Source organism: Eptatretus burgeri, chromosome 17 (assembly GCF_056783735.1).
Source record: "Eptatretus burgeri isolate ZD-2024b chromosome 17, Ebu_testis_v1, whole genome shotgun sequence".
Taxonomy (NCBI): domain Eukaryota; kingdom Metazoa; phylum Chordata; class Myxini; order Myxiniformes; family Myxinidae; genus Eptatretus; species Eptatretus burgeri.
In genome coordinates, this window is record NC_140977.1 from 12,608,538 (window position 1) to 12,633,825 (window position 25,288).

A 25,288-nucleotide genomic window follows, 5' to 3' on the forward strand; every position below is an offset into this window, starting at 1 on the left:
GGGTCTCTCCATCGCCGGGTACCGGCAATATTGTTGCATGTGTCCTCTTCGCCCGCACCGGAAACAACTCCCCATAAAAGGCCCCGTGGGTATCGGTGTAATGCCTCTTCCGGTTCCGGACCCCCTCGGCCATAATCAAATTGCTCTATTGGCTGGGCTGGACCCCGCCGCTTTGGCGCAACAACTACCGAATTACCCCTTATCAAACTTGACAGTTTCTGGCAAATTTCCTGTAACATTTGGGTAATGCCAATTTCTCCGAGCCCCCCTCTCTGATCCTGAATCTCCGCCTGTCGGACCGTCACCGATGGCCTCTCGGGCACCCGACCCGGCCGCCTCCACGAGGCCAGCCTGGCTGCGCACTCAGCCGCTCGGTGAACGGTGGGTGGATCCTGTAGCTCCACTAGCGCTCGGACCTCAGGGTTCGGAAGAGCAGCTAAAAATTTCTCTAGTGCCAGTCTGTCCCACGCCTCCACTGTAAGCTCCCGATACGCGATCCTGACTGATTGGTAAATGTCCTGTGCCAGCTCCTGCACTGTCTCACCCGGCTTTAATCTGCGGTGCTGGAGCTGAGCCCGCACCAGATCACAGTTTGCCGCGAACCCAAACCGACGGCTCAACGCCTCGCAAATGTGGGAGCTGGTCAACATCCCCTCCGCGATCACGTTTAACACATCTGCGGCTGGTCCCCGCAACGTTGCCACCAAATTCCCTGTACGCTCCCGCTCATTCCACCCGTTTAGTCGGGAAATACACTCAAATTGCGTCAGGAAAGCTTCAACGCTCCCTGACCCGTCGAAATTTACCAGGGGGATCACTTTTACGGTGGCCCGCTTCTCAGTTTCTCCCTTGTCCGAATCCAGCCCAGGGATCAAACACCCTTGTGGCTGCGTATCCAATTTCGGAGCCCACTGTGGCCAAAGATGTTTTGTGGTGAGGGTCTCATGGGTCAATTTTGCCTCCTGTTCCAAACGTTGAATGGACCGATTCACCTCTTCCCGCAGGATCTTCTGGGCCCGCACAACCTCCTCCAAGGCTCCGTCGCGAGTTTGTAGCTTCTCCTCAACCAACCCGGACACTCTACTTACAAAAGACGGCTCTACCAGGCCTTTATCCAAGACTTCATCTTGGCTCATAATTTTATCTTGTTCATCCAACCGAGCCTCCAATCCTTTTACCTCCTCTGCCAAATTCATCCCTTGCTTCCTCAGCTCTCCCCACTCTTCAACTTGCAGCTGCATACGAGCATCCACACAGGCACGATGACGTTCCAGGCTTTCATCCACTTTATCAACCCGAATGTTTGTTGCATCAATTTTTTCCGTATATTTTCCCCCTCCAATGTAATTTCTACCTTTGTTTCCTCCAATCTATCCTCGAATTTACTTTGTATTTCCCCCAATTTAACATCCACACACTCCTGCATCTCAGTTTTCATTTTCTCCATCTTTTCCCCCAATTCATCCCTCATTAAATCAATCCGTGTACCCAACTGTACCCCCATTACCCCCAATTGATCTGTCATTTCTGCCCTCTGTGTCACGAATTGATTTTCTATTTGTGCCGTCATTTCTGCCATTTGTGCCCCCTGTGCCGTCATTTTTGCCCCCTGTGCTGTAATTGCACTCATTAAACGTTCCAACATTGTCCAGATCGTCATCGTGCCGGTTTCCTGCGCTGCCAGCTCCATTACGGGCGATGAAGCACGGTCCACGCTCGGAATGGGGGAGGTTCCAACCCTACCCCCATCTCTCCCTTCTTCCCCCGACTCGCTGCCAGACACGTGGCCTTCCTCCTCAAACATCTGCACATCCGCCATGGTGCAGAAGTCCCGTTTGCCGCCAATTAATTTAAATTTGAAAAATCCCGCCAAAATTTTCCCGCGCTCGCACGCTTTTCTGTAGTAATTTTATATTCCAATTCGTGGCGAGATTTTAATCTTGGTATATTCTCCCGATACCAAATATAATTTAGAGGGGTTCGAACATGCAACACCCTGACACCAATGTGACGTCCACGGGACTTGAACAGTCCCGCCAATGTAGAATGAGCCGAAACGATGGAGGCGGTTTATTTATTTATAACTCAAACATGGCGGTTCTAATCGCTCTACCGCAAACGGGACGAGGAAGGTGGCACGAGTCACTTTTCACTGAGTTGATGATGTTTATTCGTTTTTACTATTAACCAGAAATAACAAGACTCGGCAAGAAAAGGGATCCGGGGCGATTTCGACGGGATGGTGTGGGATCGGGCGTGGGGAAAAACACAGACAATTCCAATGAATATACAGATCTCAAACCCTCTAAGGCGCCAAGCACACACACACACACACACACACACACACACACACACACACACACACACACACACACACACACACACACACACACACACACACACACACACACACACACACACACAAAACGTAGCTATTTCTGGTGGTCAGGCTGGACCGTGGTGTGGACGCAACTGTCCCTGGATCGGCGTCGGACGAGCTGGCCTTGCTCTCGTCAGGGGGGCAGGAGAAACCGTGGTGCTATCGACCTCCTGGTCTTGGCCCAAGTCCGCTCACAGCCGCCAGGGAACCAGTTCTGGCGCCAAGTTGCGAGCAGGAGAGGGAGGCAGGTCCGCCCACCGTTCGACCCCGTACTTCGAGTCAGCAGAACCCCAGAGCCAACCAAGGTGAGGCACGAGGCTCAGCAAGGCTCCAAGACACAATGAAGAACACGATCGAATCAGCACAACAACAAGGATGCTTCCCGCGCAACAGCCTCCACACCAAAAAAACACGATCGTTTTGTCCCGATCTTCTTCCTCTTCCTTTTCGACCCCCAAACAGAACCTTTTTATCCTCCTGTCCTCGTCACTTCCAATCGAGCCGTTTATTGGCCCACCGCCGTCGCCTTCTGCCAACCGTGATCACGGGGCGGAGCCATCCGCTGCACTGTCCTGTGACGTCACGGCCAGCCTCCAGAGAATACCAAAAGGGGTTTACGCAGACACACTTACCCTATCCCGTGTCCCTATCTAATTACGTGACAATTATCATTTCCCCCTTGAAGAAATGAACATTTACTAGACAACTTATCACCACTGAATTGCTACTTATTACATCGAGATCCTGGTAAACTCGAACAGCATGGCATACCTAATTAAACATCCTAATTACCCTTTGAATGCATACCCCCCCTCAAACGTAACTATATATATATACATATATATATATATATATATATATATATATATATATATATATATACATATATATATATATATATATATATATATATACACACGAGGTCCTAAAAAGTAACGGGACTGAGCCTGCTGTGTGCTCCAATTACACAACTTGAATGAATGGGTTGCTTCAGTCTTTCACAACATTCCAGCAATATATATGATTGGTGATGATTGATGGTGCTCATTGTGTGATTTTTTTTACAGGTCGTGCTTTACACGTTGTCTATTCTGAGTCGTCGAGCTATGAGTCGTGAGCAGAGAGCCAATCTGAAGTTTCTTGCCAAGCTTGGCAAAACACCTTCAGAATCCTTCGCAATGCTGCAGCAAGTCTACGGGGAAGAAACGATGTCACGTACACGTGTATTTGAATGGCACAAGAGGTTCAAAGAGGGACGGGAGGAGGTTGAAGACGATCCACGGTCTGGAAGACCTTCAATGAGCAGAATGGTGGACAACATCGAGCGTCTGAAGCAGATCGTGCACGCAGATCGTCGGCCCATGGTGTGGATGATTGCTGAGGAATTTCCATCAACAAGGACACTGTCTGGAGCATCATCACTGAAAATCTCGAAATGCGAAAGGTGTGCTCAAAGATGGTCCCCAAGCTGTTGTCCGAGGACCAGAAACAGCAAAGAGTCACTGTCTGTCAAGACATTATTGAGCTCCTCGAGGAAGATCCAGACGATCATTATTGGCGAATAATTGTGGATATTTGAATACGATCCCGAGACCAAATGGCAGAGTCGTCAGTGGAAAAGTCCGGCATCACCAAGACCAAAGAAAGCAAGGATGTCGAAGTCGAAGGTCAAGGTGATGCTCATCGTGTTTTTTTGACATCAGGGGCATCGTCCACTTTGAGTTTCTACCACAGGGTCAAACAGTGAATAAATGCGTGTACAAGGAGATCCTCCGGCGCCTCATGAGATCAGTCCGGGATAAGAGGGATCTGTGGGAGAACAACGCCTTGGTGCTCCACCATGACAACGCCCCTGCTCACAGTGCCCGGAGCATCCGACAGTTTCTGGTGGAGAGGAACGTGCCAACTCTGGAGTAACCCCCGTATTCGCCAGACTTGGCCCCTGGTGATTTTTTCCTATTCCCCAAGCTCAAGGAGGTGATCAAGGGGACCCGATTTCCTGATGTGAAGGCCAGCAAAAGGGCCGTGTTGACGGAACTCCGGAGGATTCCAGAAGAAGCCTTCCGGGGTTGCATCTAAGCGTGGAAGAAGAGGATGGACAAGTGTGTGAGACTGGAGGGAAACTATTTTGAAGGGGACAAGCTGTGATTTCAACATATTTTTTGGAATAAAATTTCTGTGAAGTCAGTCCCGTTACTTTTTAGATGGACCATATATATATATATATATATATATATATATATATATATATATATATATATATATATATATATATATATATATATATATATATATATATATATATATATATATATATATATATATATATATATATATATTAGGGTGGTTCAAAAAGTCGAAAAAATAGAATGTTGCTCCACAAGCTTAAAATTATTTTAATATGATCGAATAACGCACATAATTTTTTTTAGCTTGATCGGAGGTGATTTTGAGGTCGCTCCATATGACGACTTTTAGTCTCATGAGTTGAATAAATTCGGGTATGGTCAGGTACGATTACGGGTACTTCTGGATGTCCGAGGTGGAAATGGAGTGCATTTTCGAACTCTATGGGGTCGATTTACTCGAAGAAATGACTGCATCGACATTGAATTCACTACCATTTCGAAAATATGACCTAAAACAAGATTTATCATTCCTGGAGTTGAGTAACTAATCCTACTCATTTCGATATTTTCTAATCTATAATTAATTTGTTGTCCGTCTAAACATTTCCAAGAGAAAATCGACCCCACTGAGTTCGAAAATGCAGTCCATTTTCACCGAGGAAGTTCATAAGTGTACGGATTCGTATCTCACCATACGAATCAAGAGTGCGAGACTCATGATGTCAACTCCCTCCCACCCGTGGCTGAGCGGGGGATGGAGCACGAGGGCATGAGTCATGAGTCACGCCGGGAGTGGGGGAAGGGCGGAGAAGGATAAGAGGAGATCTTTTCTTTGTTCGTGTTCGGGCAGAGTTGGAGAAGGGAGTTGAGGGGAGTCGTTCAGCAGACCGTCGGGTCCTACTTGGCTTGCGTTAGGGTTGAGGCCTTCGGAAGCTTTTTGCTTCGGCTGGCTCAGTGAGCTTCGGCTGCGGCCTGGCTCGGGAGGAGGCTTTTTGCTTCGGCTAGCTCAGTGAGCTTCGGCTTGTTTGGCTCGGGAGAGCTTTTTGCTTTGAGCTGCTTTGTTTTGGAAGGAAGTTGAGCCGGTTGCTCGGATCGAGCTGCGAACGGTAGCTTCTTCTTCTTCTTCTTGGTTCGTGGAGCTCTTTGTTCTCCATTTTGGTTCCTGGCTTGGTGCGACTCATCGGCCTCTTCTTGGAGGTGGTTCCTCGGGGAAGCGACGCAATGACGGGAAGGATCGGCGCCTCGTCTCACCAGTATGTGTTGAGAAGCACGGGAGGTGGTTCCTCGGGGAAGCGACGCATCGACGGGAAGGATCGGCGCCTCGTCTCACCAGCACGTGTTGAGAAGCGCGGGAGGATTCGCGGGAGCTCGGGAAGGATCGAGGCTTGGTGATTGGATCCAGCTCGCTCTCGCTGGAACCCGGGTCCGAACAACTTGAAGACCACACGAGGTGGAGAGGTTCGAGATAGGTTCTGAGTTTCAGCTCACCTGTACTCCGAGCTGGAGCTCGTTATTAAAGGCCTCTGCCACCATTTCTTGGGTGTGTGTGTGTGCGTACGTGTGTCCGTGGGCTCGTCTAATAAGTAGGAACTGCCGTTAAGTGCAAGTGACTGTACATAATAAGTAGACGGTTGTAGTTCTTTTTTTGCCTGTATAATTGCATACGTGTTTTGCCTTGTTTAATTGCATACGTGCTTTATTATAATAAATGTCCTTGTGTGAATGTAAACCTGTTCGTTGCGTCCATTCCCTCATTGAACTGCCCCATCTTGCACTCGGAATATAGTTGGTTTTTAAATAGCCGATAAATAGAATCGGGTCCGGCGAGGTCTGGCGATAATACCCGCTCGGTTATCCCAGAACGGAACGGACCACTTAAGCGGTTTGTGTCCAAGCAGGCCTTCGCCGAGGTACGGTCCCTCGGTAGGTGACCCGCACGGGTACTTAGGTATATCGATATTCGGCGATTGACCCTATTTCGCGCAGGTAGAATACGGACTGGGCCGTGGTGGGATTAAAAACCCACCCGTGATTGGTTTCTGGCGTTGTTCCAGAAAGTCACGACTGGATTGTCCGTTCGGTGGGCGAAGCGACCGCTATTGGTTAGACGCGGTCGTTCGCACGCCGACAGGCGGGAATTCTACAACAATATATACTCACGGGCACTACCGGATTTAGGGATGGCCAGGTGGGGCAATGGCCCCGGGGCCCCCCACATTTCGGGGCCCCCCACAATTTCAATGACATTTTGAAAATCCCTTGAAAATGTGCTTCTAAAGTTTTATTGTCAGTGAAGGAAGATTGTAAACTCTTTGTAAAGATATCTTTTCAAAATTGTCCGTCATTGTGAGGGTCCTTTTCAAGCTGTTTCTTCCACGGTCCACAGAACGGATCCAACGTGGTCAAAAATTCCCGGGGCAAGCCTCGGGCATTGAGGGCCTGCGTTCGGATCCTTTTTTGGATCGATCATCGATGCTCCGGATGGTTGAGCGTGGCCAACTAACAACGGCACTGCCCACCAGAGCCCAACAAGCACAGACGGAATGCAGAGGTCTAGCCAGAGGAGAGGTGAAAAGGTGAAAGTCGACATGGTAAAACTAGGCCAGGCCAGCACAGCACACGGCCGGCAGGGGTAGTATTGTACACACTGAAACTGCGGCTGGCAGGGAACGCTGTCAATACCCTGCTTACTGGCGTGCGTAGCACAGTAACACGGTGTGACTTTCTATGTTCCAGGTTTGTGAAACATACTTGTTCGAAAGTCTTTGCTGTTTCACCATATGTATGAACGTTTGGTACTCTTGTGCCCATGAATGTTTCATGCAATTTATGAATACCATGTTGGTGTAGTGCAAGCCTGTAATTCTTACTTTCTTGGCGTTTTCCCACCGGATATGGTGAGAGCTTCCGGTTTCTTGTCGGTTGGTGTAAGTGAACCATCGCCATATTGTCTTTGCTCGCTGAGCGAGACTTTCGTTATTCGTGCCATTATATTAATAAACATTGTTGAGAAAGGGAACTTCTGTGTCTTGTGTCATCCAAACCGTTTGATCACGGTATTTTCCTGGATCCGCTGTTCATCGTTATCCTCCGTATTAGCAGACTTAGCGTAGGTTACCAGAACCTACTTTTCAATCCTTGTTGTTAGTGATTCTGGTACGTCCCACGTGCACTCTGACGATATCTCGGTTACTCGGGACTTACCAGCTGCAGAAACCACAATGAGCGGCTTTGGTGACGACAGGCACAAATCCAGGGCTCCACGGAAATATGACAGTGGTGTTCAAAAGCGGAAACGTTCCAAGGAAAAAGATGAAAGACACAAGGCCGTCGTCGACAAGACCCAGAAAATCTCAGAGTTTTTCACTCCTGCACAAACAGGCAATTCGTCCATGACAGAGGCTGGAACACCAACAGAGACAGAACAAGCGGATTTGGCAACGCAATCCCGGCGTCAAGATTCGCCCAACATCTCAGAAGGTTCCACCGATGAAGAACATGCATCAGATGAAGAAGCGAGAGATATACTGACTGATCCATGGACCTGGCTTTGCCAATGACATTGGATGTTGGCCTCCTGAGCGACCGTCGTCAGAGATGATCGACTTCTGGTCATCACGAGATTTGGAGCCCCTGCAGAATTCGACTGATCCCTTTGATTCATCCATACAGTTTGTTGACAGTAGGAAACGCTGCTGCTCCAAGAATCTTTTTTACCGTAGACTACAAAACGGAGAGTCCGTGAAAAGGTCCTGGCTCTGCTTCTCCACATCAACCGGAAAACTGTACTGCATCGCTTGCAAGCTCTTTGGAGGCGCTACTGCCCTGGGCGGGGAAGGATTCAACGATTGGAAGCATGCCAGTCGTTCTATCGAGGTGCCTGAGCGTTCGCATGTTTATTGTGCGAATATCATCCGCTTGTCAGACAGAGCAACATCCGCAGGTCGTGTGGACACTGAACTCGTCAAACAGGTGAGTGAGATTGCGTCCTATTGGAGGGAGGTGCTGAAATTAAGTGTGAGTGTGATATCGTTTCTCGCTGAGCGTGGTCTGGCGTTCCGTGGATCGGATGAAATTTTTGGGTCACGGACGAATGGTAACTACCTTGGTTTAATGGAATTACTTGCGGAATACAATCCATTTTTGGCGCAGCACATTCAGAAATATGCCAACCAAGGTAGTGGCTACACCAACTACTTATCATCTATGACATGTGAAGAGTTCGTCTCCATCATCGGAAAATCTGTTCTGGATAACATCGTCGCTCATGTGAAAGAGGCAAAATACTTCTCTGTGTCAGTCGATTCTACTCCTGACATAAACCACATCGACCAGCTCACAGTTATTCTATGATACATCGAGAATGAGGATCCAGTGGAGCGTTTCATGACCTTTCTGAGCAACACAGGACATACTGGACTCCATCAAGCGACGGCATTACTGGATTTTTTGAAAGCCACTGGATTGGACATCACTAACTGCCGAGGACAATCTTACGATAACGCATCTAATATGAGTGGCCGATACAACGGGATGCAGGGAATGATCCAACAGGAGAACCCTCGCAATATTTGTGCCATGCGTGACGCACTCACTGAACTTAGTCGGTCAGTCGGCGTGGGATGCTGTAGACCTGCAGCAGCATTCTTTGAATTTGTGGAACAAGTGTATGTATTTTTTTTTTACAGCTTCCACGTCGCGCTACGCCAAATTATTTGATGCCCTGAAAGCCAAAGGTCTGCAAGTACCAAAGCGCCTCAGCGACACTCGCTGGTCGGCTCATTCTGATGCAACCCGAGCTCTTCTAGACGGTTACAGCGAAATCATGGATGTCCTAGATGAAATCGCAAACGATGAACAACTGAATAGTGAAACGAGAAACACCGCCAAGACACTTCACCAAACGATGTGCACGCTCGAGATAGGGTTCTATGCTGGTTTCTGGTCTACTGTCCTTGGTAGATTTAATCGTACGAGTAAAACCCTTCAGTCACAAGCTACCGATCTCAACACAGCCGTGCAGCTCCTCAAGTCACTGGCGAGCTTCGTGCAGTTATTACGCGATCAGTTTGATACATTCGTTGTTGACGGAGTGGAGCGCTCAGGTACAGAGGAATTCACTCGTGGATCACGTAGACCAGTGGTTCCCAACCTTTTTCTGTCATTTCCCCCTGCACCCAATTCAACCATCCAGATTTCCCCCTTCATGTGTATGAGAGAAAGAACAGTTAAAACACACTGAGACTATTTACTAATTTATTTTTCAAATGCACTAACACAGCTAACATTAAATTGTATTGAATAAGAACACAGCATTTTAGTGTGACTTCTGGCATTGTTTGCCGTTCACGAGTCCTTCAATGTCTGGGGGAGTTATGGAGAGCACACAGCGAAGATCCGCCTCCACCTCCAACTTGTTGCGTGCCTTTGTTTTGAGGTGTACCAGTGCCGAAAATCCTGTCTCACACAGGTAGGTGGAAGAAAACTGGACCAATATCCGCAGAGCATTGGTCGCAAGAAGCGGGTAGGTTCCTCGGACTTGGGTCCAAAACTCTTCCAGTTCCATATTCTGGAAGGCATCCTTCGCTGTAGAGTCGTTTTTCAAGTCCAGGAACTCTTCCTGCCACGCTTCTGGCACATCATCAACGTTCCTCTGAAATGAGTCTGATAAGCTTGTTCTCGTTGCTCTCGTTTGTGATCCCCGGGAAGTAATACTTGAAGTCTTCCTCCAAGCCTTCGAGGTGTTGTTTGATATCCTCGGCTATTGGATCAGGCAGACCATCCTCCATATCCTCTACACATTCGTTCAGAGCGAAGAATGAGGAAAAACTTCCACTCCCCGCTCTTTTCTTCCACAGTTCCAGTTTAGCCACGAAAGCTCTGATCTTGTCCGACTGAAAAAGAATGTTGGTCCCTTTGCCCTGCAGTTTCCTGTTGAGCTCGTTCAATGCACTGAAAATATCGGACAAGTAGGACAGCCGCACATGGAAAAACTCACCCTTCAACGCCTCCAGAAGCACAACATTCTCTTGGGCCCGAAGGAAGGCTACCACCTCATCAAACAATTCCAGGACTCGCTGCAACATGTTTCCCTTTGAGAGCCACCTCACCTGAGTATGAAACAGCATCGATTCATGGTCAGCTTCCATGCCTTCACAGAGCCGACGGAACAGCCGAGTGTTCAGAGCGGAACCCTTGATAAAGTTGACGACTTTGATGACAGTCTCGAGATGCTGCTTGAAGTTCTTGGGGAGAGTTCTCGAAGCAAGCGCCTCTTTGTGGATCAGACAGTGTGTCGATTCCACTGCCGGATTCTTTTGCTTGACGAGCGTGACGAACCCCGATCGAGAGCCGAGCATGGCTGCTTCACCATCCGTGCACACCCCAACCAGAGACTCCCAGCTGATGTTGCTGTCTTCGAAAAAGTCATTGATAAGGTCCATCACATCCTGAGCTTTGGTCGTGGTCTGGAGAGGTTTGCAGAAGAGGAATTCTTCTGCAATTCCTTTTTCGGTGGTATAACGAACAAAGACCAACAGCTGGGACAGATTCGCAACATCTGTCGATTCGTCGAGTTGAATCGAAAAAAACTGTGACCCTCGAACCTTCTGAACAACTTGGTTCTTGATGCTCTCAGCCATATCATTGATCCGTGACCGAATGGTGTTGTTTGAAAGGGAAATCTGGGTCATCTTGTTGTGGGCAGCCTCACCAAGGACCAACTTCACGCACTGCAGCATACAGGGCTTCACCAATGTTTCACCAATTGTGTGTGGTTTCTTCTCCCTCGCAATCTTGTACGAGACTTCGTATGACGCTTTCACAATAGCGTCCGTTTGCTGACGAAACGTTCCAGTTGAGTCCAGTCTCATCTTCTTCAGATAATTTTGTTTCAGCTTGAAGTATTCACGATCCTTGTTCTGTAGTTCGGGATGGCATCCTTGAAGGTGTTGCTTCATCTGGAATGGCTTCATGCTACCATTCCCCAAGGTCTTTGTGCAGATGACACATTGTGGCAGATGTTTCCCGTTATTCACAACGAACGTAAAACCGAAGTCTAGATATGCTTCTGAATATATCCGTTTTTTCGACGTGATCACTTGCGGACCTGAAAAGAACAAGAGAGATCATATTAAGACATGTAATAGAAAAGAACAAACTAAAAAAGAAGAAAGAAAATAAAACATAAGAATGAAAGCGGGTAAAGTTCAGGAAACGGGTACTCCTGAGAAGAGAACAACAGAAGGCTATTACTGGAAATTATTTTCTAATTATTTTCTGATAATTTCCAGAATTTTAATTCCAGACTAGAATTTCCCCCTGAAACACCCAAATTTCCCCCCGGTTGGGAACCCGTGGCGTAGACGAAAGCGTAATGTCCGCCTCGCTCCCTTGGACTACGGACACACTCCAGAAGTAGAACTAGACACCAAGGAGTCCTTTCGCATCAGTGGATACGTTGCAGTGATTGACGTACTGCTGTCGCAGTTGGAAAAGCGTACAAACACTTACAGCGAGATGAGCGACAGATTTGGATTCCTGCGTGCTCTTGTTCAACTCGAAGTGGAGCAGATTCGAGAGTCATGCTCGAAGCTCGTCGAGCTGTATCGGGAAGATCTATCACCTGACCTCACAAAAGAAATGATTCAGTTTCAAGCCATGATGAAGGAGTCGGAGCCAGGCTCGGGCCGTACTGAACTCGAGATGTACAGTTTTCTCATCGAGCGAAAACTCACCGATACTTTCCCAAACGTGGAAGTGCTGCTTCGGATTTACCTCTCACTGATGGTGTTGAACTGCTCCGGGGAGCGCTCGTTTTCGAAACTCAAGCTTATCAAGAACGATCTTCGCTCCACGATGGGGTAGCAGAGACTGGTCAATCTGACCATAATTTCAACCGAATTCGATGTGCTCAATTCCATGCAGGTTGACAGTATCATATCTGAGTTCGCTGCCGCGAAGTCGCGCAGGAAGCTTGTCCATTGATTAAGGCACCGTGTGTATGTTCATTGATGTTGATGACACTGCCGTATATTTGCGGTTGCTGGAAGTCGGCTATTTATCACAATTTCGGATTTCTCCTGTCCAGAGGGTTTTTAGAAGTTAGAAGATTTTTAGTCGAAGTTCGTAGTATGATTAATGACAGCGCGTCGTTTGTTATTTTCTTATATTAGTCCATCTCTATCTCTTACTCTTGCAGCAACAGCATTTTGGTGATTTGATTTTAGAATGAGCTCAGAGATAAGTCATCAGCTCATAGATAAGTCACCAGCCATATCAATAACAATCCGTCCATCTTGTCATATTGTCAGATTTAATTGTAATTTGTGAACATCTATGCCAAATCATTCCTGATCAGGATCTGCCAAATCTATAGATACAAGTTCAGTTGTTGATGAAAAAGCAGTTATAATTTAAGTTGTTGATTAATCTCCAAATTTGGGGGCCCCCCACAATCATTGTGCCCACGGCCCCCCACATGGTAAATCTGGCCCTGCTCACCGGGTATGCTTACACATTGTAAGCAATAACGAACTGTGCTTCCCCATTGTCTCGGGTCGCTCACCTACTTGTATTTATTAACCTCCGCCATCTTCGAAGATGGATGGAGGTTACTGTTTTCACCCCTTTCTGTTTGTTTGTTTGTGAACAGTATTACGGAAAAACTCCTTGACGGATTTCGACGAAACTTGGTGGGGGGGTTAGGTATGGTCCAAGGATCATGCCATTAAATTTTGGACTTGGTCCCCCCCCCCCAAAAAAAAAATTGTTAGAGAAAATTTATATTTTTTTTTTGCATTTCTACATGTTTTAAGTGATTTCCAACCACCCCCCCCAAAAAAAATTGTTAGAGAAAATTTATATATTTTTTTTGCATTTCTACATGTTTTAATAGATAAATTTTTTTTTGCATTTCTACATGTTTTAAGTGATTTCCACCCCCCCCCCAAAAAAAATTGTTACCCCCCCCAAAAAAAATTGAAAAAAATTTTTTTTTTTTTGCATTTCTACATGTTTTAAGTGATTTCCAACCCCCCAAAAAACTGTTACCCCCCAAAAAAAAATTGTTAGAGAAAATTTTTTTTTTTTTGCATTTCTACATATTTTAAGTGATTTCCAACCCCCCCACCCCAAAAAATTGTTTGAGAAAAATTATTTTTTGCATTTTTACATATTTTAAGTGATTTCCAACCCCCCCCCCAAAAAAAATAGAGAAAAAAATTTTTTCAACTTTTTTTTTTCAACAAAATTTCGATATATTTTTTTTTTTTTGCATTTTTTTTTTTTTGCATTTTTACATGTTTTAAATGATTTCCAACCCCCCCCCCCAAAAAAAAATGTTGGAGAAAAGAACTATAGGTCTGTCACCACTGTTGACATCATATTTAATGAATAAGATATAAGGTTCACTTGAGTGACCCAGCAGTATTGGCGGCGGAGGTTTTGTACTCTCCCGAGTGCTCCCCCTCTAGTTTATTTTATTTTTATGTATTTATATTTTCATTTACTACAGATGTTTTCTGACAGTTCTGTGATTTTTACCCTCGCCAAAGGAGAGGGCATTGCATTTGTGTCTGTTTGTTTGTCTCCCTGTTTGTTTGTCCGCCCAGAACTTTCGTGTTTTTCTCCATAACCCCTTGTCGGATTGAAACAAAATTTTCACTATTCGTGCGACTACTCACGTAGAATGTTTTTATGATAATTATGACATCATACACACGGACTTCTTATAATAACCTGGACCAGCAATGCCATCTACTCGCAGCAGTGAGAACTGAAGTCACCGGAAATGGCTCAGTGGCCATGTTGCGTTGCCACTCGCTAGTCGCGCGCAATTCAAAAAACCTGTTGATGCATTAAGAGTTTTAACTATTTTGCCAATATTTTGAACCGGTAAACGTAAAAATGCCACAGTGCGTGGCGTTCGGATGCAATAATAAGTCTGGGAAGAGCTCCACATGCACCTTTCATCGGTAAGAATGCGATTATTGATGCTTTTTATCTCTTTCAATCGTCAATCTATTTTTAGAGTATTATTTTAAGAAGTTACAATTTAAACGCTAAACGCCAGTATAACAATCTAAATGATGGCAAAATACAGTCGATAATTTGAAAGAAAATGTAAAAAAACGATATTATCCAGGAATACGCCGGAAATGAGTTTTCCAGGCATCTAGAATTTAATTTTTTCTGGAGATTCATTCCCTCCATCGACCGCCATGGCTGCGTAAATAGTGCCGTGGGTAGCTCACAATATTTGTCCATTTGGGGGCACAGGCCCTCCCTATTCCGAGGGTCCTGGCTCCGCGGTCCACCTAACCCGATGTTACCCCCAAAATCATTTTGCTTCCTACGCGCCTTAGGGTTAGGGGGTCGTATCTATCCTGATATCAGAAATCTACCTCCACTGACGCCAATTGTAGTACCCATCCTTCCATCCCTTCAAATGCCAATAATCGAAAACGTCATTCGGATCTATCTGACATACGTCCAGCCCCAAAATTCATCTTTAAAGTATTTGCTTACATATAAGCTCAGCCAGGACCACATCGAGTTGTTCTTTGGAGCCGTCCGTCTAGCATGTGGTGGCAATAACAATCCAACAGCCAGACAGTTTATCGCAGCGTACAAGCGTCTTCTGATGCGGCATGATATCAAAGCCAACAAGGGGAACTGTTCAACCCAGGACGCAACACGCATCCTCACAGCTGCGTCATTCAAAAATATCACTAAGAGGGCTGGCCCAGATAAGACGCAGGATATGCTCATAGCCAGACGCTACAATTTGCAGCTCCGCCAGCCAATGACGAGTCACCACGATTATGTCGATATTCCACCATTTAACAAACTTTCTGTGTTCCTGGAGTCAGTTGTAACCTATATTGCAGGATATGTGGTTAGGGTGGTTAAGCGGAAACTCAAATGTCAAGATTGGTTGCTGGCTCTGACGCAGAATGATAATGTCAATTTACCTGCCTATAGGCTGATTGTTGTTTAAACAAGGGGTGGCCTTACTGTTCCATCATCAAGCGTTGTTCAAGTATGTGAAGCCACTGAGAAATGTGTTAAGAGAATGCTAGTGGTGACAAATGGCAAGATTCCTCGTGATAGTTACCCGAAATCTGCAATCTCTGCATCAGTGTTGGCAGAAGTAGGATCGAGTGCATTTGACTCGCTTAGTGATCACATGTTTGAGACGGAGGCAGACTGTAATCATGTATTTTCTCTCATACAGCACATCTGTGAGTGCTATACAAAGATTCGTCTCCACCATGTTGTTCGAACCATGAACACTGGATTGAAAGATAAACCCATCAGGAAAAAATTCAGCAAACTGATCCTATTTGCACATCAATAGTTTACTAACCATTTGCATTGAAGTGTTTATCCAATGTTTCAACATATCTTATGTTTTAACCTACTGCGATTATAATAGTTGAACGTCATCTTCTATAGGTCAATGCATATTAAACCAGTCTCATTAGTGTGTAGATTATAGATCATGTTTATTAAGGTTGTCCAATGTCTGTTCAATGTTTTCATGATTGATCAATATATTATAGGCCATACAGGGTAGCTTTAAGCTACCCACTATGGCCTATAATATATTGATCAATCATGAAAACATTAATGAGACTGGTACTGGTTCAATATGCTTCGACCTACTACAGAAAGCTACCCTCTATAATATACACATATTAATAGGAGGCCATAGGTTAGTCTGTAGATTATAGATCATATTTAAAAAGGTTGTCCGATGTCTGTTCAATGTTTTGATGATTGGTCAATATATTATTAATTATAGGCCATAAGGCCTATTATTATCGGGGTTAGCTGAAAGCTACCACCTTATGGCCTATAATAATACAAATATTATAGGCCATAAGGGGGTTAGCGATACACATTACATTGATTATCATCAACACATTACACTGATTATCATCAGATCATATGACATATGATATGATAATCATTCATGAGAATTGTGACACCTTGTACTCTCACCTTATTGATTCGTGCTGCAGAGCTTATATTAGCTTGGTAGTGATAATGGGCGGCGGAGACTGTTGTTAGTGAAATGAAAATCCTGTTCTTCTTATTAAGCTGTACAAAAATGTTCTTTCCAGCGAGAAATTCGGCACAGATTAACATATTCAATCTGTGAATTCGGATTGGCAACGCAACATGGCGACTTCAGTCGACCTCTGACTTCAGTCGACAGAGGCCGTTGCTGGTCCAGGTTATTATAAGAAGTCCGTGGTCATACATTACGTGGTGTGGCAGCCATGTTGGAAAAACAGAAAAACATTGGACCTCTGTATCTCCAAAACAGCACGAAGGAAAAATTGAAACTTGGCACATGGCAATTACTCCTCATGGGGAATCAGTGTGATTTTTTTTAATGTTGCCATAGTTGCCTTAGTTATGACGTAATAATTGCATATGTAGAATGCCACATTCAATCTGTGTGAAAATTTTTGAGTCTTCTCTGGATAAAATGATCCACAAAAAATTTTTTATTTACATCATCGGTCATGTGATTCGGCAGCCATATATATATATATATATATATATATATATATATATATATATATATATATATACATATATATATATATATATATACATATATATATATATATATATATTGTTACGTTTGAGGGGGGGGGTATGCATTCAAAGGGTAATTAGGATGTTTAATTAGGTATGCCATGCTGTTCGAGTTTACCAGGATCTCGATGTAATAAGTAGCAATTCAGTGGTGATAAGTTGTCTAGTAAATGTTCATTTCTTCAAGGGGGAAATGATAATTGTCACGTAATTAGATAGGGACAGGGGATAGGGTAAGTGTGTCTGCGTAAACCCCTTTTGGTATTCTCTGGAGACTGGCCGTGACGTCACAGGACAGTGCAGCGGATGGCTCCGCCCCGTGATCACGATTGGCAGAAGGCGACGGCGGTGGGCCAATAAACGGCTCGATTGGAAGTGACGAGGACAGGAGGATAAAAAGGTTCTGTTCGGGGTCGAAGAAGGAAGAGGAAGAAGATCGGGACAGAACGATTGTGTTTTTTTGGTGTGGAGGCTGTTGCGTGGGAAGCATCCTTGTTGTTGTGCTGATTCGATCGTGTTCTTCATCGTGTCTTGGAGCCTTGCTGAGCCTTGTGCCTCACCTTGGTTGGCTCTGGGGTTCTGCTGGCTCGCACGACGGGGTCGAACGGCGGGCAGACCTGCCTTCCTCTCCTGCTCGCAATTTGGCGCCAGAACCGGTTCCCTGGCGGCTGTGAGCGGAGTTGGGCCAGGACCAGGAGGTCGACAGCACCACGGTTTCTCCTGCCCCCCCCCCCCCTGACGAGAGCAAGGCCAGCTCATCCGACGCTGATCCAGGGACAGTTGCGTCCACACCACGGTCCAGCCTGACCACCAGAAGTAGCTACGTTTTGTGTGTTTGCGTGTGCGTGTGTGTGTACTTGGCGCCTTAGAGGGTTTGAGATCTGTATATTCATTGGAATTGTCTGTGTTTTCCCCACGCCCGATCCCACACCATCCCGTCGAATCGCCCCGGATCCCTCTTCTTGCCGAGTCTTGTTATTTCTGGTAATAATAAAAACAAATAAACATCATCAACTCAGTGAAAAGCGACTCGTGCCACCTTCCTCGTCCCGTTTGCGGTAGAGCGATTAGAACCGCCATGTTTGGGTTATAAATTGTTCAACTCACAATCATGTGAGATTTGCGGAAACCTCATGGAATTGCAACTGTTACGTGATATATATATATATATATATATATATATATATATATATATATATATATATATATATATATATATATGTGTATATATATATATATATATATGTATATATATATATGTATATATATATATATATATATATATATATATATATATATATATTTAAACCTTCAAAAATCTTCTTCTCTGAAGTGGTTGAATAGATCAAGGCAAAACTTTATACATATGACCGCCTTTCCATGAGGAACAAAAGGTTCACACATATGATGTCATAGGTCACATGGTTTGGCAGCGATATTGGATTTGCCTAAAAACATATAAAAATCTTCTCCAGAATGGCTGGACAGATCGAAGGGGAATTCACAAAAATGTTCCCCAAGCCATGATTGCGCAAGTTTGTTAAGGAATAACTGATTCGTCACACGGTTTGGGAGCTATATTGGATTGAAGAAAAATATTAAATAATGTTTTCTCTGGAACTGCCTCATCATTCGACGTGAAACTTCTCAGTTATGATCTAGTTGTGATGGGGAATACATGTTTTAAATTTCAACTTGAATAGACTCATGGTCTGGCAGCCAGAATTATTTCATTTATTTTGATCTGGGTTATTTTTTTATTTTATTTTATTTGAATAAGGCTCACTTGGCTGTGCCTGGATGGGTTTGATGGTAGACAAGTAGCAGCTGAAATGCGAATCATATCCAGGTTCCTCCTGATGACTTCATCTTTGCTTTTTGCTTGTGTGGGTTCCTTCTGATTACTACTCCATTGAAAGGACTGTACCTATTTGGTGTTCCATTTGATTTGAATTGAATTTATTTTAATCCAATTCTAAATTCAATTGAATAATAATAAACGTCATGGGTCAGGGTCAGGTGTCCAATCAAAGGGGTTGTATCACAGCGGGACGTCTTGGTACCCAGTCATTATTGCCAGCAGTTATAAAGTGGCAGTTCTAATTATGTCTCTTATAAATTACTTAACACACCAGTACACAAACGCCACACAACACAAAACAAGTCCTGGCGAGGCTCTGCAATCTCTGATTGCTCTTTTTCTTTTTTCCTAGTGTTTCGGCTTCGATGTCCATCGGCACGCAAAATTTCAGCTTTCTACATCACCCGGAATGTACCGATCTTGAATGTGAGTCAGTGAATGAGTGGTTAGAATGAGCTTTTATCTATGTATGTGGAGGGAGGGGGCAAGAGGTGGGGGTGTTCATGAGAAACAGTGAAAGTTTTTGAACAATACTTATGTACTTACAAGAAATGTTGTTCTAAAGGAACTTCTGCGATGGATACATTTTTATTTTTCTGTCCACATAATTTAGAAAGGAACTGCAATCAAATCAGATAAAGCGTGGCTTGCAAATATATAAATATTTTATTTGCGATTTGAAATTCCATTATCACTTTGAAAATAAATATATTTTTCAAATAATCGTACTTTTCTTTATGAAACAAACGTTAATCCACAAGCTTGTCGGTTATATTCTTTAACAACTGTGCTGCGATGGTGGTGATGGACGGGATACTCTTCGCCCGTCATTTTTAAAGGCTTCCCCCCCCCCAAGTAAAACAAGCTCGAATGAGCTAAGATCCTTCTCCTCTTAATGATGACGTCATAAAAACGAATATGACGTCATTGTGATGTATCAGGTTTGCGATAAGGTATATCTGTGCTAATGCCCGGCTTGATTCCCGCAAACAAAAAAAATTCAAACAGCTTGCCTAGTTTCGGAGATAATGGTACAGGCGATTTCCATTAGCGGCGATATTATGACGTCAACTTTTTTTCTCGGAAGAATTTCCAAAATCGGAGATGGTTACTGCCTGCGCGTGGGCTTTCTGCATATACATGGCAAGTTTCACGAAGATCCGATGAAAATTCTGGGTTGTGAAACAAAAAATGTCAAAAAATAGGAATGACCATAAAAATTGATATGATGTCATAGTGATGTATCATATGCGCGGTAATTCATCTCTGCGAATGCCCTGTTCGATTCCCGCAAACAGAATTCAAAAAGCATGCCTAGTTTCAGAGATAATTTTTTCGGTGATTTCCATTAGCGGAGATATTTTGATGTCATAACTTTTTTTCTAGGAGGAATTTTCAAAATCGGAGATGGTTACTGTCTGCGGAGGGTATTTTTTACATATATATATATATATGCCAAGTTTCAGGAAGTTTCAATGAAAACTGTAGGCTGTGAAACAAATGAAACAAAAAATGTCAAAAAATAGGAATGACGTCATATGTGCGGTAATTCATCTCTGCTAATGCCCTGTTAAATTCCCGCAAACAGAATTCAAAAAGCTTGCCTAGTTTTGGAGATAATTTTTTAGGCGATTTCCATTAGCGGAGATATTTTGACGTCATTACTTTTTTTCTAGGAGGGATTTTCAAAATCGGAGATCGTTACTGTGTCTGCGCAGGGTATTTTTACATATATACGCCAAGTTTCAGGAAGTTTCGATGAAAACTGGAGGCTGTGATACAAAAAAGTCCACAGGAACAACAACGTGAGTAAGACTTGGAGATCCTCCACGAGGATCTAAAAAGAAATTCCCTCTGGTTCAGGAGCATCAACAAAATATAACTCTGATTGATTGTTCAATGAAGATGTTCGGAAAGCTCTAATTATCCCATTTTGATGTTCAAGGTTCAAACACGAGCCGTGGGAATTCTTGTTCGTTTTTAGTTTTTAAACAAAACCTGAATGTGTTTAACGACGTCCTCGATCTGTGGCGATTCTGTGGATTGCAATTGATGAAGAAACTCTTTTCTGCGATCGCTTGAGTGTACTTCACATGCACGTTGTCTGTACGACACTGTACAGTACAGTACTCCACTATACTTTACCATACTTTACTACACAACACTTAATTTTACTCTACTCTGCTTTACAAGTTACTTTACAAGGGCACATTAAATAATCAAGAAGATTAAAAAGGAGGATTTTTTTTTTGCTTTCATTGTAATAGCTGTAATTACAGTTCTTTTCATTATTTTGCCTACACACATATAGATCTAATGAACAGGGGTACCCAGGGGTTTCCCGGTATATTTTTTGTGGGGGCATAAAACGCTTCCCCACACCCATGAAGGAATGGGGTCGGGATCATTTAATATTACCTTTCACTTGGCTACAAAGGCTTAGACACGATAGAGAGATTTTAAAATGGCCCGTCACGATCACCTGTTCAACTCACAATCATGTGAGATTTGCGGAAACCTCATGGAATTGCAACTGTTACGTGACAACGAAATTCAAAACCAAGAGATCACAACATCACTTCGCACATTGAGAAATGTACTATACCCTACCGGGTGGTCACAAAATCATGTTACCCACCTCTTCCCTCCCCCCCCCCCCAACCACCCATCATCTACCCTTGGACGTTCCATATATATATATATTTAGGGTGTGTCTAATGACTACATGAAAAATTTAAGTTTGATATTTTATATCGGCAAGGTAAAATTTGTGTGCCACTTTATACAAAAACACCATATCCAGAATTAAAACTTGATAGCACAACATTTACTACTTGCTCAACGACACCAAAGGTATAATACACAGTTGCGCTCAAAGCCGGTCACTGCTGTGTTTACTGGCATTGTGGCCAGTGGCCACCCATAATATTTTTTGGTGACACACCAAAGCAAAATAGATAAAACATAAATATTATTAATTTTAAGTTTTGTTTTTGAGTTACCCTCTCCAAAGACAGCCCTGCACAATGCACAGCACATCTTGCCTGCGAAGCCTGACAGTGCAAAGCAGCACCACACATTCGACCGACAGCTCACAATAAATTGTAACACAATTTTATATCGCAGGGGATTGGCTGCAGCATACAGCTTTGTATTATTTATCTCGACTGCCTGTTGATGTAATCTTTGTGATGCTTATTCCATTCAATGTTTGGCTGTTTGCCATTGTTTGGCTTGTTTGCAGGTGAAATGGCGAAGTTAACTAGGAAAAAGACTGAGATTTGGTTGATTGGTGGCACAGAAGATCACTTCAGTTGTGCTCAGCTACCTTCACGAGGAGAGGTGCTCAAGGTGCTGTTTGATTTTCATATACAGAAAGAACATAGTCTAAATGACAGTGTGAAGGAAACGGTCACAATGATCCTACAAATTTGGGAACGAGCACGGATACCAACGAGGGCTAAGAATCATCTCTGGGATCAGCTACGACGTCTTCACAAGGAATGGCAGGGCCTGAAAAAAATATCACAGGGAAGTCAGCGACAGAAGAGGGAAAGCGTGATGCTTTCAGGGTTTCTTTGGACAATGTCTTTGATATTGCACATGAACAGGCCATGACTATGATCAAGATAGAAGACGATCGGCAGTTTTTGAAGGCTCAGCGTGAAAAAGGACGACATGGTTCGATTGCAGGAATTGACGTGAAACTCGCAAAGCAAGAAGAGAGAGCACTGGCAAGATCAGCAGCAGTTGCAGTGCGTGAGGGACAACATCATGCAAGCTCAGCAGCAGTGACAGATGTTGTAGTGCTTGATTCATCATCTGAGGAAACAACATTATCTGCAGATAGCTCAGAAGAAGAACCAAAGAAACCTTCAACATCTTCTGGATCACGGCGGCGGAAAAGGGGAAAAATCTCTGTAGTTACAAGTGAAGTTGCAGCAGCGCTAGATCACACCAAAAGCAGCAGCAGGAATGCTACTTATATTTTTTCTGCCATGGCTACGTCCGATTAGTTTACAGCACCAGTTAGTGAACTGATGATCAGTCCTTCAGTCCAATGGGCAAGAAAAGTTCAACGTGCAGCTCTAGCAGCCGAGATTCGTGAATCTTTTCATCCACTCGTTCCACTAACATTGCACTGGGATGGCAAGATAATGCCCAATTACACAGGAACTGAACAACTGTCTGTGGATCGACTTCCTATTATGGTGTCTGGCAAGGAGGTAACCAAGCTTCTTGCCACCCCCAAGCTATATTCTGGCACTGCTGCCATTATGGCAGAGGCCTGTGTCTGGCTGAGATAAGTAGCTGGGAACTGGAGAACAGAATTGTGGCCTTATGTTTCGACACAACAGCAAGTAATACAGGTATAAAGGGCGGCGTTTGCATAAAACTCGAAACAGAGTTAGGAAAGGATCTTCTGAACCTTGCCTGTTGACATCACGTGTCTGAAATTGTTTTGGAAAAGGTTTTTTTTCACTCTATGATGTTTTTAGGTCTCCAAAAATCGAAATCTTCAGTCATTTCCGTGATTTCTGGCTAAACATTGATCAATCAAAGTATCGCACAGCTTTGGATGATGTAGATGCATCAGAGCATGTAGATGATATTCGAGAAAGTATCATCACCTTTGCCATGCAGCAACTGAATACTAAGCACCCCAGAGATGACTACGAAGAGCTCTTGCAGTTAACAGTCATCTTCCTAGGAGCTACTCCACCAAAGGGAATTAGGTTCAGGTACCCAGGGGGCAGTTCACCGTGCGCGTTGGATGGCACGTGCCATTTATGCCATCAAGATGTGGCTTTTCAGAGATCAGTTCCACATCCAACAGCGCCAGAGCACAACGAGGGCATCTGTACAATCCCACTCTCGCATGGTGTTGAAGCACTTACTTAGAGTGTCACTTTTTGTGACCACTACCTATGTTAAATACTGGTTCACCTGTCCATCAGCCGGCGAAGCCCCAAGGAATGATCTTCAATTTTTGAAGGCACTGCATAGCTACCCAGACAAGGAAGTCTCAAATGCTGCTTTGACTGCATTTTCCAGACACCTGTGGTATTTGTCGGAGACCTTGATTGGCCTCAGCCTTTTCTGTGACTCCGTCACTGTCGATGAAAAGCACTGCATGGTCCACAACATGCACAATAACCAGGGATCTGATGAACCCCCAAAAAGGCTTCCTCCCATAAAATATCCATCTACTATGGCACTACCTGACTTCGTTACCACTTCCACCATAAAGCTGCTCCAGATCCTGGGACTGGATGAAACCTTTCTTAAAGAAGACCCACAACAATGGGAGGCAAACAAATCATACAATGAGGCAACAAATATCATTTCTGCCCTACGAGTGACAAATGATTTGGCAGAGAGAGGAGTCGCTCTTATGCAGTCCTTCAATGAAGCCCTGGTCCGCAATGAGGAAGAAAAACAATTTGTACTACAAATGATTGAGTACCACAGAAACAAATTCCCAAAATCAGTGAAGGCCACTGAAGGGGAATGATAACTTTGATCAGTGATTGATTTTATTTGTTTTTATATCATTTTGAACAGGGACTGTTCCTTTTGAAGCCGTGGTCAGCAATGAGGAAGAAAAACAATTTGTACTACAAATGCTCGAGTACCACAGAAACAAATTCCTGAAATCAGTGAAGGCCACTGAAGTGAAGGGAATTCATAACTTTAATCAGTGATTGTTTTTTATTTGTCTTTATATCATTTTCTACAGGGACTGTTCCCTTTGTGTTTTATATCATTGTTTGGATGTTTTAGCATTGAATTAAAATAAGCTACAATATCGCGCATTTTGCTATACTAGTACGTGCCCATAAAAAAAAATTAAAAATAATAATAATAATAACAAATAAATAAACCACACAGGCTGTTTCTTCGCTCTCACGTTCCCGTACGTGCGTGACCCGGAAGTTCGATATTATTCGCAGTTACGATTATTCGCAATTTACTTTTAATACCCAATTATTCAATTAGCGCCAACGTATTTTACCTTTTCGCAATGTCGTGGCAAGGAAAAACAAAAAGAGAAGAGAAGAGAGAGAAAAAATTTACTTCCTGGTTCGGAGCATACCAGCACACTGATGTTCCCGTAATTTATACACCGTCTAATATGAAAACGATCATAACTTGGGGCATTCTGTTTATCTATAAATGCGCATAAGAAATTGAAAAATTATTAGAATACCCGAAGTCATCACTCTCCGGAAGCCCGTACGTTGTAACCCGTAATGGGGAACGCGACTGTGCTTCCCTTCCCCATCGGCCACGCCCACGCAACAA

General features: G+C 44.0%; 1 protein-coding gene and 1 long non-coding RNA gene across 4 annotated transcripts in view; one reads left to right on the top strand and one right to left on the bottom strand.

Moving 5' to 3' along the window:
* Positions 1-25,288, top strand: part of LOC147009336 (uncharacterized) — a 142,761-nt gene that overhangs the window by 59,704 nt on the left and 57,769 nt on the right. The gene's annotated exons all lie outside the window — the stretch shown is intronic.
* Positions 14,234-16,764, bottom strand: LOC147009338 (uncharacterized). Its single transcript, XR_015052886.1, has 3 exons — positions 16,516-16,764; positions 15,626-15,803; positions 14,234-14,355 (listed from the first exon to the last, which is right to left on the bottom strand). It is a non-coding gene; the product is annotated as an uncharacterized LOC147009338 (long non-coding RNA).